The sequence below is a fragment of the Castor canadensis genome, chromosome 16, assembly GCF_047511655.1.
Source record: "Castor canadensis chromosome 16, mCasCan1.hap1v2, whole genome shotgun sequence".
Lineage (NCBI taxonomy): Eukaryota > Metazoa > Chordata > Mammalia > Rodentia > Castoridae > Castor > Castor canadensis.
The window spans coordinates 23827143-23837056 of NC_133401.1; the positions used below are offsets into that span (position 1 = coordinate 23827143).

The 9914-nt window shown below is 44.1% G+C and overlaps 1 pseudogene; it reads right to left on the reverse strand.

The window, feature by feature from the left end:
- Window positions 1–423: 423 nt before the first annotated feature.
- Window positions 424–8833, reverse strand: LOC109699812 (vomeronasal type-1 receptor 3-like; annotated as a pseudogene).
- Between the last annotated feature and the right edge of the window lie 1081 nt (window positions 8834–9914).

Genomic DNA, 9914 nt, shown 5'->3' on the forward strand with positions numbered 1-9914 from the left:
AAAAATTGCATATGTTCATGGAATGCCTGCATAAGACTGGCACATACACAGGATAGCATGAGTTAATTGTCTGAACAATCTCCATCACCCGTTTCTTTACTTTATTCAATTTTTGCAAATGCTTCCATGTGAAAATAACTTAGTAGAACATCATGACACATCAAATGTAATATTTAGGACAAAATCCATACAATGACAACTAAGAAGCAGTTCAATAAGTGACTTGACCAGGATACTGTGGGCCAGAATTAGGCCTAACATGCATTTTTCACTTCCATTTTTGTCTTGCAGGTCCCACCTTCAACCAGCTGACATGATCATTAGTCAACTTTGAAAAGATTTGTAGACTCTCCTTTCTATTCTGCATTGCCTTTAAAAATGAAATTATTGAGTAAACAACTGAAAGTTGTGCAAAACATACCTTTACATGTTTCTGAGATTAGGGGGTTTTGTGTTCCTTATCCACCCAATACACAAACAGAGATAGGGGAATCCTGGCTCATAAGCAGAAAGGGGTTGATAGTTCGAAAACACTAAAGAAATTATAAAAGAAATGTTCAACAGTCACCAACTGAGGTTATTAAAAAGAGCAAGAGAAATGTAAAACATGGAGGAGAATGTGTAAAAAGATACAAAAGTGCTCACTAAAACTAGGATGGTTTGGGTGGCTCTGGACTCAGGGGACCTGGAGGAAAGCTTAGTGTTAGGAATACATTGAACCCTATGTTTGTGACTGTACAGGAGCATAGTCACAGTACACTATCAATACTGTGTAAATGGAGCCAATGATTTCCCCATGATCTAAAGAATAACAGTAACCCATGTCTACGTTCTTTGTGATACTTCCTCTGTTCTCTTTTTCAGATACAAACAACACATATAGAGGAAAAGTGTGGTATTCAGCAGAAGGAAATGGAGAAACCAATGTACTTTGAGACTTTTACTTTAAGATCTTTCCAACAAGAGTTCATGGGACTGATAGCGATCACTTGAACAACACTCAACAGGCAAGTGGTGTGGATGGAAACAATTCTACCCACTCTTTGAACATACAAGAGAAGGCTGCAGTCAAAATCATTGAGAAATATTTCAGCCCTAAGGCAAATATTGTGTGGGGAATACCTTTAGAAAGAATGAGCAAGGAGTTGGCAATGAGCAGGTGCTTGAGGATCAAATCAATTGACTTCCACCTGCTTCAGTGTGGTAATGGAAAAGATAATGGTAAAGAAGGGAGAAATTGCCCAGGATTCCAATGATAATCTGTGACAAGAAGATAATTTCTACTGTCAGATCTCCAGAGGCTAACTTATCATTGATACATTTTCACTTAAATTATGATTGCAATCATTCCTCTGAGCAAAGGGGCTCATTGTAGAGCTTTTTCTTTAAAAAGAAACAGTTTTTTTGGTGGCATGGGGGTTGATCTCAGGGCTTCACACTTGCTAGGCAGGTGCTCTTACCACTTGAGTCACTCTACCAGTCCCATTGTCAGGCATTGATACCAAAAATAACTGTATCGGTATGCTCTTTTGGCATTGTCAAAGATTTCAAGAAGCAGGATGAAATGGAGAGAAATCTCAATATATTTTATAGGGATTCTTCACTAAGGACCAGGTGTGGTTAACCTGGGGAAGAAAAGACAGTAATATCACATGGAAAGGAAGTATGATATGATCTTCTCAGGAAACACTGAAATTTATCTTAGTTATACAGAAGAATCTCAATCATTACCTACAACATGTAATGAATCAGTTCTGACTCATCATATAACAAATCATTTCTAAATGTATTTTAAACAGATTCAAGATTAATATTAAATTGTTTAGGAGAAATACTTCTGTGGTCTAAGATAAGATAAGAAAATATTTCTTAAAAAATACTAAACAAATGGATTTATGACAAATTAAATTATATTGAAATCAAGAACTAATTTTGTTACTAGAAAGCTTGTCTCCTGCCTCATTGGTAATTCACAAATAATAAGAGCAGGGTTTGGAGGAAAGGAAAATTCGGTTTATTATTTGTCAGATGAAGAGGAGAACAGGGAGAGTTAACCTTTCAAAGCTCTGTCATCTGACTTCTGAGAGAAAATGTCTGCTTTTTATCATGGGGTTGGAAGGATCAGTGGCTCTGTTTGAGTACATCATGAAATGCATGTCCCAGAATAGGTGCTGGCCTTGTTTCTCCAGGTTTCTGGAGCCACAAATCCAATGTACGCCTTGGCTGACAGGTTTACTTCTTTTGTGGTCAGAGAGAGAGAGAGTGTGTATGTGTGTGTGTGTGTGTGTGTGTGTGAGAGAGAGAGAGAGAGAGAGAGAGAGAGAGAGAGAGAGAGAGAGAGAGAGAGAGAGAAAGAAGGGGTAGAAGAACAGTTTAATTGAAGAGTAAAAGGTGATAACTTTGGGCTCTCCAGCATGTGGACAGAAAGAGGGGGGATGTCAGTTTGATTAACAACCAAAGTAACCTGGCCAGTATTCAAACTGGCTAAACCAACAATTTTACCTTTTGTAATGCTGGTTACATTTTCCCACTGTCAATTTATTCCTTCCACTTCTATGGAAAAGAGGTACTACAATCACCTGTTTCCTGCCTTCAGTTAACTTCAGGACCAAAGTGGGTGGTCCATGCTCCTGGAAAATGCAGCTTTTAAGCTCCAATTAGATTTCCCTCATTATGCTTGAAAATTCCTCAATCTTGAGGAAATTAGGGTGTCAGGCAACTTGGCTTTGTTAGTTTCTTGGCCAGTAATAAACCAGTACACAGAAGGGGACAAATACTTGACATATATAAGTTAGAAAACCCCATCTCTTAAGTCTTAAATCAGATACACCATTACAAAATACAACACAAAAGGGGAATAAATAACTGCAAAGATTTTGGTCCCTCATAGCTATGAGGGTTAAGTAACAGTTCAGGTAGGAGTTAGTGCCAATGACATTCTTCTGATGAAATTTAAGTGATGAAGACACTTAGGATGAGTGGCTTTAATGTTGGGCTTACTTGGAGTTCATTTTTAAGTCTAATTCTGTCCTACAGGAAAAGTCCTAGCATCTCAAAAATGTTTAGGCTATTTGTTAGAAGGTGTACTTCTACAGACTCTCAACAGATAACAGTCACAAAATTTTACAAGTACAATACAAAATAAAACCCAAAAAAGAAGGTATTTTAAAATCTGACTCCATTGACAGATAAGTATTTGTGAGAGCCATTTTCCATGTTTGCAAATGCTCCAGAAGGACATGTTGGGTCTGGGAACCTAAAGGACAGATGAGTGAGTCAGTATCCCATCTCCCATGGAGAGCACTATGAGCCCTGCATCCTGAGAAGGAGATACATGGTCTCATAAATCTGCCATGTGACTGAGAGACAGAATGCTCTCAAGGTTATTTTCCCCCAATAAGGAGCAAACAGACTAGCTCATTGAAGAGAGCCTGCATGCACAAATCCATGACCAATGGAAAGAACCCACCTAACCCTTACCCTAACCCAGAGTTAAAGCATCCATAAAAAGCCCCAGCCTTCACCTCAGCGGGGAGCCCACAGTTTGTGGGCTCCACTGCACTGCTCTAGCTGTAGTCTTTTTTTTCCTAATAAATCTACCTGTGTGTGCACTCTCTGTGTCTCATGAGCTTATTCCTAAGCCCAGAGAAGACAAGAACCCCTGGAGCAACCCCACTGTACCACACAACATTTGTGGCAACCAAGAAGGGACACCCCAGAAACAAAGGTCAGTACTAAAAGCACCTAACTGGCAGGAGTCTGCTTGGGAAGTGACCATGAGCATCCAGCACCCCTAAGGATACTCTCATCAGGGGAGACCCCTGCCACAAACTAGTCAAAGGCAAGACTCCCTGCATGCTTTCCCTTCACTTTCACCTTCTCTTTTCACTGTCTAGGGATTTTCCCTGGCATGCAATTGTTTCCTCTCGGGCCAAGCTCACTAAAGGTCATCAGCAAACTGATGCATCCATCTTTGGAGTGCAGTGTGTCAAGCCTGCTTGGGGATTATACAAGACTGCCTGCTGCTGAGAGATAACTAAAAGTCAGCTCTTTTCCTCTATGATGAGCCAGCCTTTTTGTCCCTGCCAAAAGCAGCAGAAATAATTTTACTCACATGCTCACTCCCCAGTCCTGCCACCTTGTTCTTCACCTCTGTCCACTTTCCCCTCCTGGTGTTTACTGTGACCCTGACTTCTCATGGCGAACTCATACCATAGTTTCTTATGACTTTCTTGAGTTATTCCCACACCTAGTTTGTCATGCCTTGGTCCACACCAGTTCTGAGTTGGCTGCTGGGTGCCAGCCGAGGCAAAAGTGCCACATGGAACCTCAGCCCAGGGGGTGGACCCAGCAGGAGTGAGGACCAACACAGGCCTGTGTGCCACACACATGCCCTAACCCACCTCTCCCCCATGAGGGGAGGAGGGGAAATCACGGGCCCATGGGGATGCTGGCCTGTCCCGCCAGGCTCCCTGGGTGCAGCCATGATGCCTGCTGTAGCTAAGGCAATCCATGGGAAGGGCCCAACTCAACTCCAGTATGCCAACAAGAGGAAAACTGACCCAGTCAGAAGAACTGTTGTTCTTCTAGATGGGACCTGCCCCCTCCAGTCTTCCAGCCTCAGTACCCAAGCGGTCTCCACTGGCCTTTCTACTAAAACGTTGGAAGGACCTTGACCCCAATAATCTTAAAACAAAATAAAACTCATCTTTCTTTGTACTGAGGTCTGGTCACAATATCCCTTGGGTGACCAAGGGAGCCTTTAGAGAGCCCCTTACTCTAATTAGACCTTTTCTGTAAAAGGGAGGAAAAGTGGACTGAGATCCTTTATGTGCAGCTTTTCTTTTATCTCCAGGATCACTGAGAATGGCTCCATAATTGCTGTCTAGATACTCAGACCCTGGCTGTTCTTTGTAAGCCACAGGACCAGGAAAACCCCTTACCAGGAGCACCTACTGCTCCCTGTACTGCTCCACCTTCTGCCCTGCCTTCTGAGATACCCCAATATTCAGACCTTCTAATGAATATTTCCCCTTTCAACAGTCAGTGGTAGGAAGAGGGTGAGTATATGTCCTCTTCCAATTATCAGATCTGAGGGAAATTAAAAAGCATCTGGGTACATATACTTTCGCCCCAGACCAGTATATCCAGGTCTTTATTTCTGTGATCCAAAACTTTCAATTGGCATAGAAGGATGTCATGCTTCTCCTAGACCAAATTTTTCCTCATTAGAAAAGCAATGGATCTTGGTCCAGGCCACTCAGGTTGGAGACAATTTCCATCTACAATGAGCCCTAATACTCATGGCACCTGGAAATGAGGAAATGAATATGTCCATGCCCATGGGGGCAAAGGCAGTCCCCTTGGCAGATCCACATTGGGATCAAAATGATGAGGAGGATGAATGGCATCAATGCCATATCATCCATATTATAGTGGAAGGGCTAAAAAGGGCCAAAGTCAAACCTCTAAACTATTCCCAGGTGACTGTAGTACAACAAGGCCCTGATGAAAACCCCCTTACCTTTCTACAGCATCTTAAGGATGCTATCCAAAAGCATACCACAGTGGACCCAGAGTCACAGGTGGGAGAGGTTCTCCTCAAAGATAAATTTCTAACTCAGTCAGCCCCAGATATCCATAGAAAACTCCAGAAGTCTGTAGCTGAAGGGGAAAAAGTCATTGGACCAACTAATGCAACTAGCCATGTCTAGGACCTCACTAAAAAGAGAAAAAAGGATAAGAAACATCATGACCTAATCACTGCTCTCAGGAAGTATCCCACCTGATGGGGGCCTACATCCCAAACTTGCTACCATTGTGGATGGGGGGGCACTTCTGTAGGGAATGCCAAAAAGGGGAACAGCCAGGGAGACAGTCCCAGCCCCAACCGGGACCTTGCCCCCTGTACAAAGGTAACCACTGTAGGTCTAAGTGCCCTTGTCACCAGGTGGAAGGTGGGGTGCCACCTCCTATGGATTGATGGGTCCTGAAGCCACCTGTCCAGGCTCCACTTCTTGACATCAATGTTGAGGAGCCTCAGGTAACCATAATAGTAGAAAATTGAGAGGTCATCTTCCTCCTAGATAGTGGAGCCCATTTCTCTATTTTACCATTCTCTCCAGGTCCCCAGACCAATAACAAGGTTATCATTTGAGGCATACTTGGCCAGCCCCTAGAGTGCTATTTTACTCAGCCTCTGGCCTGCTCTTGGGAAGCCCTCCACTTCTGTCACTCTTTTCTTATAGTCCTTGAGACTCCAGTGCCCCTGCTGGGATGGGATTTACTATCTCAACAAAAGGCTTAAATTCTACTCCCCCAAGGCAATTATCTCTGCTGCCCCCTTCTTCAGGAACAAGTAGATCCCACAGTGTGGCTGATGGAATGACTGTAGGGCAAGCAAAAAATGCCCCTCCCAATTCAAATAAGACTTAAAGTTTCCTCACAGTTTCCACATCAAAAACAGTATCCCCTAAAGCCTGAGGGATGAAGAGACCTCTTACTTATCATAAATTCCTTAAAAAAATAAGGGCTACTAATCAGTTGCTCCAGCCCCTATGATTCTCCTATTCTTGCTTTCCAGAAAGGACCAGATAAATGGAGACTTGTTCAAGATCTCTGGCTCATGAGTGAAGCAGTCTTTCCCTTCCACCCAGTTGTTCCCAATCCCTATACTCTATTGGCTCAAATACCCGGAAAAGCCCAATACTACTCTGTACTAGATTTTTAAAATGCTTTCTTCTGCATTCCTGACAGTCAGCTTCTGTTTGCTTTTTAAGACCCCACTAACCCTTCACAAAACTAACTTGGACAGTTTTGCCACAAGGGTTTAGAGACAGTCCTCATCTTTTTGGACAGGCCCTAACCAGAGACTTATTAAATTGGCACTGCCCAGAGGCCACCCTTCTTCAATACGTTGATGGCTTACTTCTGTGTGGAGCCACAGAGCTCCTCATCTCCAGGGTGAGAGTCCCTTTTAAACTTTCTGACCTCCTAGGGATACAAAGTCTCCAAGAAAAAGGCCCAATTATGCCTCCCTCAGGTTACTTATCTAGGCATGGTCCTAAAGGGACAGACTCGCTCCCTGAGTCACAAACAGATTGACTGGATCCTCTGTTTCCAACTCCCCCAGACCATAAAGCAGCTTGGAGCTTTCTTGGGAGTTACAGGATTTTGCAGAATCTGGATCTCCAGATATGCAGGCCCCTATACCAGTGCCTCAAAAATGCTCAGTGGGGCTCTCAATCCCTTTTGAAATGGGCTCCCAAAACACAAAAGCCTTTCAGGCCCTCAAACTGTCACTCCAAACAGCCCTGGCATTGAGCTTGTGCACCCAAGATTGCTTCCAGCTATGTCTATGAAAAGGCAGCCCTGGGAGTATTAACCCAGCTCTGAGGGCCCACTCCACAACAAGTGGGATATTTAAGCAGAGAATTAGACAATGCAGGTAAAGGATGGCCATGATGCCTAAGGGCCCTAGCAGCAAGCTGCCTCTTGATCCCAGAGGCCCCCAAATTGATTCTTGGACAGCCCTTATCCACATATACTCCACATGATCTAGGAGGACTTCTAACAGCCAAAGGAGGACTATGGTTATTGGACAATAGGCTATTTAAATATCAGGCTCAATTAACAGAATGTACAGACATGAGCTTATGGGTGTGCTCTGCCCTAAATCCAGCATCACACCTCCCCACTGAGGGGAACCCACTCATGCATTTCTGTGAGGAGGTGCTAGCTGAATGTTATTCAGCTAGGCCTGACCTCCTTGACCAGCCACTCACTTCATGGACTGAAGTTCATTGGTCTGGGAGGCAACTAGATGAGCAGAGACAGCTGTGGTTTCTCTCACTGAGACCCTATAGGCTGAACCTCTGCCTCCTTCCACTAGTGTCCACTAGTGTCCAATTGGCTGAGCTGATAGCTCTTACTAAGGCATTACAACTATGTGAGGGAAAAACTGCCAACATCTATACAGTCTCTAAGTACACATTCCTGGTCCTGCATGCCCATATGGCTCTTTGGAAAGAGCAAGGATTGTTAACTACTGAAGGATTCCCTATCAAACATTACAGGGAAATTAAAACTATTAAAAGCAGTTTTATTTCCAAAGCAAATAGCAATAATTCACTGCTCCGGACATCAGAGGTCAGAGGATCAGATTGCTAAGGGAAACCAGAGTGCTGATATGGCAGTGAAGGAGGCCACCAGGAGGCCTATGTTCAGGTCCCTCTCTTGTGGGAACAATCCCTTCTTCCTTCTAAAACACCCAATACTCGCCTACTGAACATTCACAAGTTTCAGAGCGAGGGTATAATAGAAGATAGTGGATAACTCCTTAGGGCAAATTATTTCTCCCACAGAGTAGCCAATGGAAAGTCCTAAAAGCCCTACATCAGACCTATCACCTATGGGTCCATAAGACACTCTCCTTGGCGGGGTGGTTATTTGAGGGGCTAAAATTCAGAGATACTCTCCAGGATATTATTAGAGGATGTAAAATCTGTCAGCATAACATCTCCTGCAACACACCTTGCCTATCCCTGGAACTCAGAGTCAAGGGACACACCCTAGGGGAGGGACTGGCAGCTTGACTTCATTCATCTGCCAGAGGGCCCAACCTCTAGATTGCTCTGGTTCTGGTAGATACCTTTACTGAGTGGGTTGAAGTGCTCCCCTGCTCTTCAAAAAAGGCCCGGGAAGTAATTATGACGTTATTAGCAAGATTATCCCTAGATTCAGACTCCCCCTGACTCTCCAAAGTGACAATGGGCTGGCCTTCTGAGCTGAGGTCACTCAGGGAGTCTTTAAGGCTTTGGGAATCAAATACCATCTCCACTGTGCCTGGAGACCCCAATCTTCAGTTAAGGTTAAATGGGCCAATGACCCAAGAGTCACCTGTCTAAGTTGGCTCAAGAAACTCACCTTCCCTGGCTAAATTTACTACCTCTTGCTTTAATCTGACTTAGAAAATACCCCAAATAAAATGGGCCTTAGTCCCTTTGAAGCCTTATATGGGAGACCCTTTCTCCAAAAAGATTTTATTTTAGACCCCAAAGTTAACAAACCTAGTCTCTCATATCACTCAACTAGCCAGGTTTCAGCAGGTCCTTTCTGAAGTAGGTAGAGAGGAGCCCTAAGGTTTCTCCTTGGCTGCCTTTTGTCCTGGAGATCTAGTCCTTATCAAACTTCCCCAAGATCCCCAGGGTTTCTCTGAAGCCCCCTTGTATCCTACCCCCTTGTTATATACCCTCACAGGAATTAAGGTCACTGGGTTAGACTCCTGGATTCACATCTCCCAGGCCAAACACTGGACACCAGAGCCTGGCACACCCACCCGGGAGCCACTTCCTGCTCCAGCAGCCTACTTCTGTGAGCCAGTGTTCAAAAGGAACACCTCAAATGTGTTCATATCTCAACAGGTCCAACAGATCAAATTCCAGTTCTTAGTCAAGGAATACTCACCTCTACCTATGTATGAGCCCTCTGACCACTTCCATCGGGGCCTACACGGGAGAATACATGGATCAGCCCCTGAGACAAGTACCACCATACCTACTCCCTTGTCACCCCATGGTCAGCAAGAAGCAGCTAGACGAATCATTGCCCCTCTCCCCAATAGCAATTGGGTACTTGTTATAGAGGGGGACCTTGTTGCATTTGGGAACCTAAGGGACAGATGAGTGAATCAGTATCCCATCTCCCATGGAGAGCACTGTGAGCTCTGCATCCTGAGAAGGAGATACATGGTCTCATAAATTTGCCATGTGACTGAGAGATAGAATGCTCTCAAGGTTGTCCCCCCCATAAGAGGCAAACAGACCAGCTTATCAAAAAGAGCCCACATGTGCAAATCCACAACCAATGCAAAGAACCCACCTAACCCTTACCCTAACCCAGAGTTAAAGTATTCA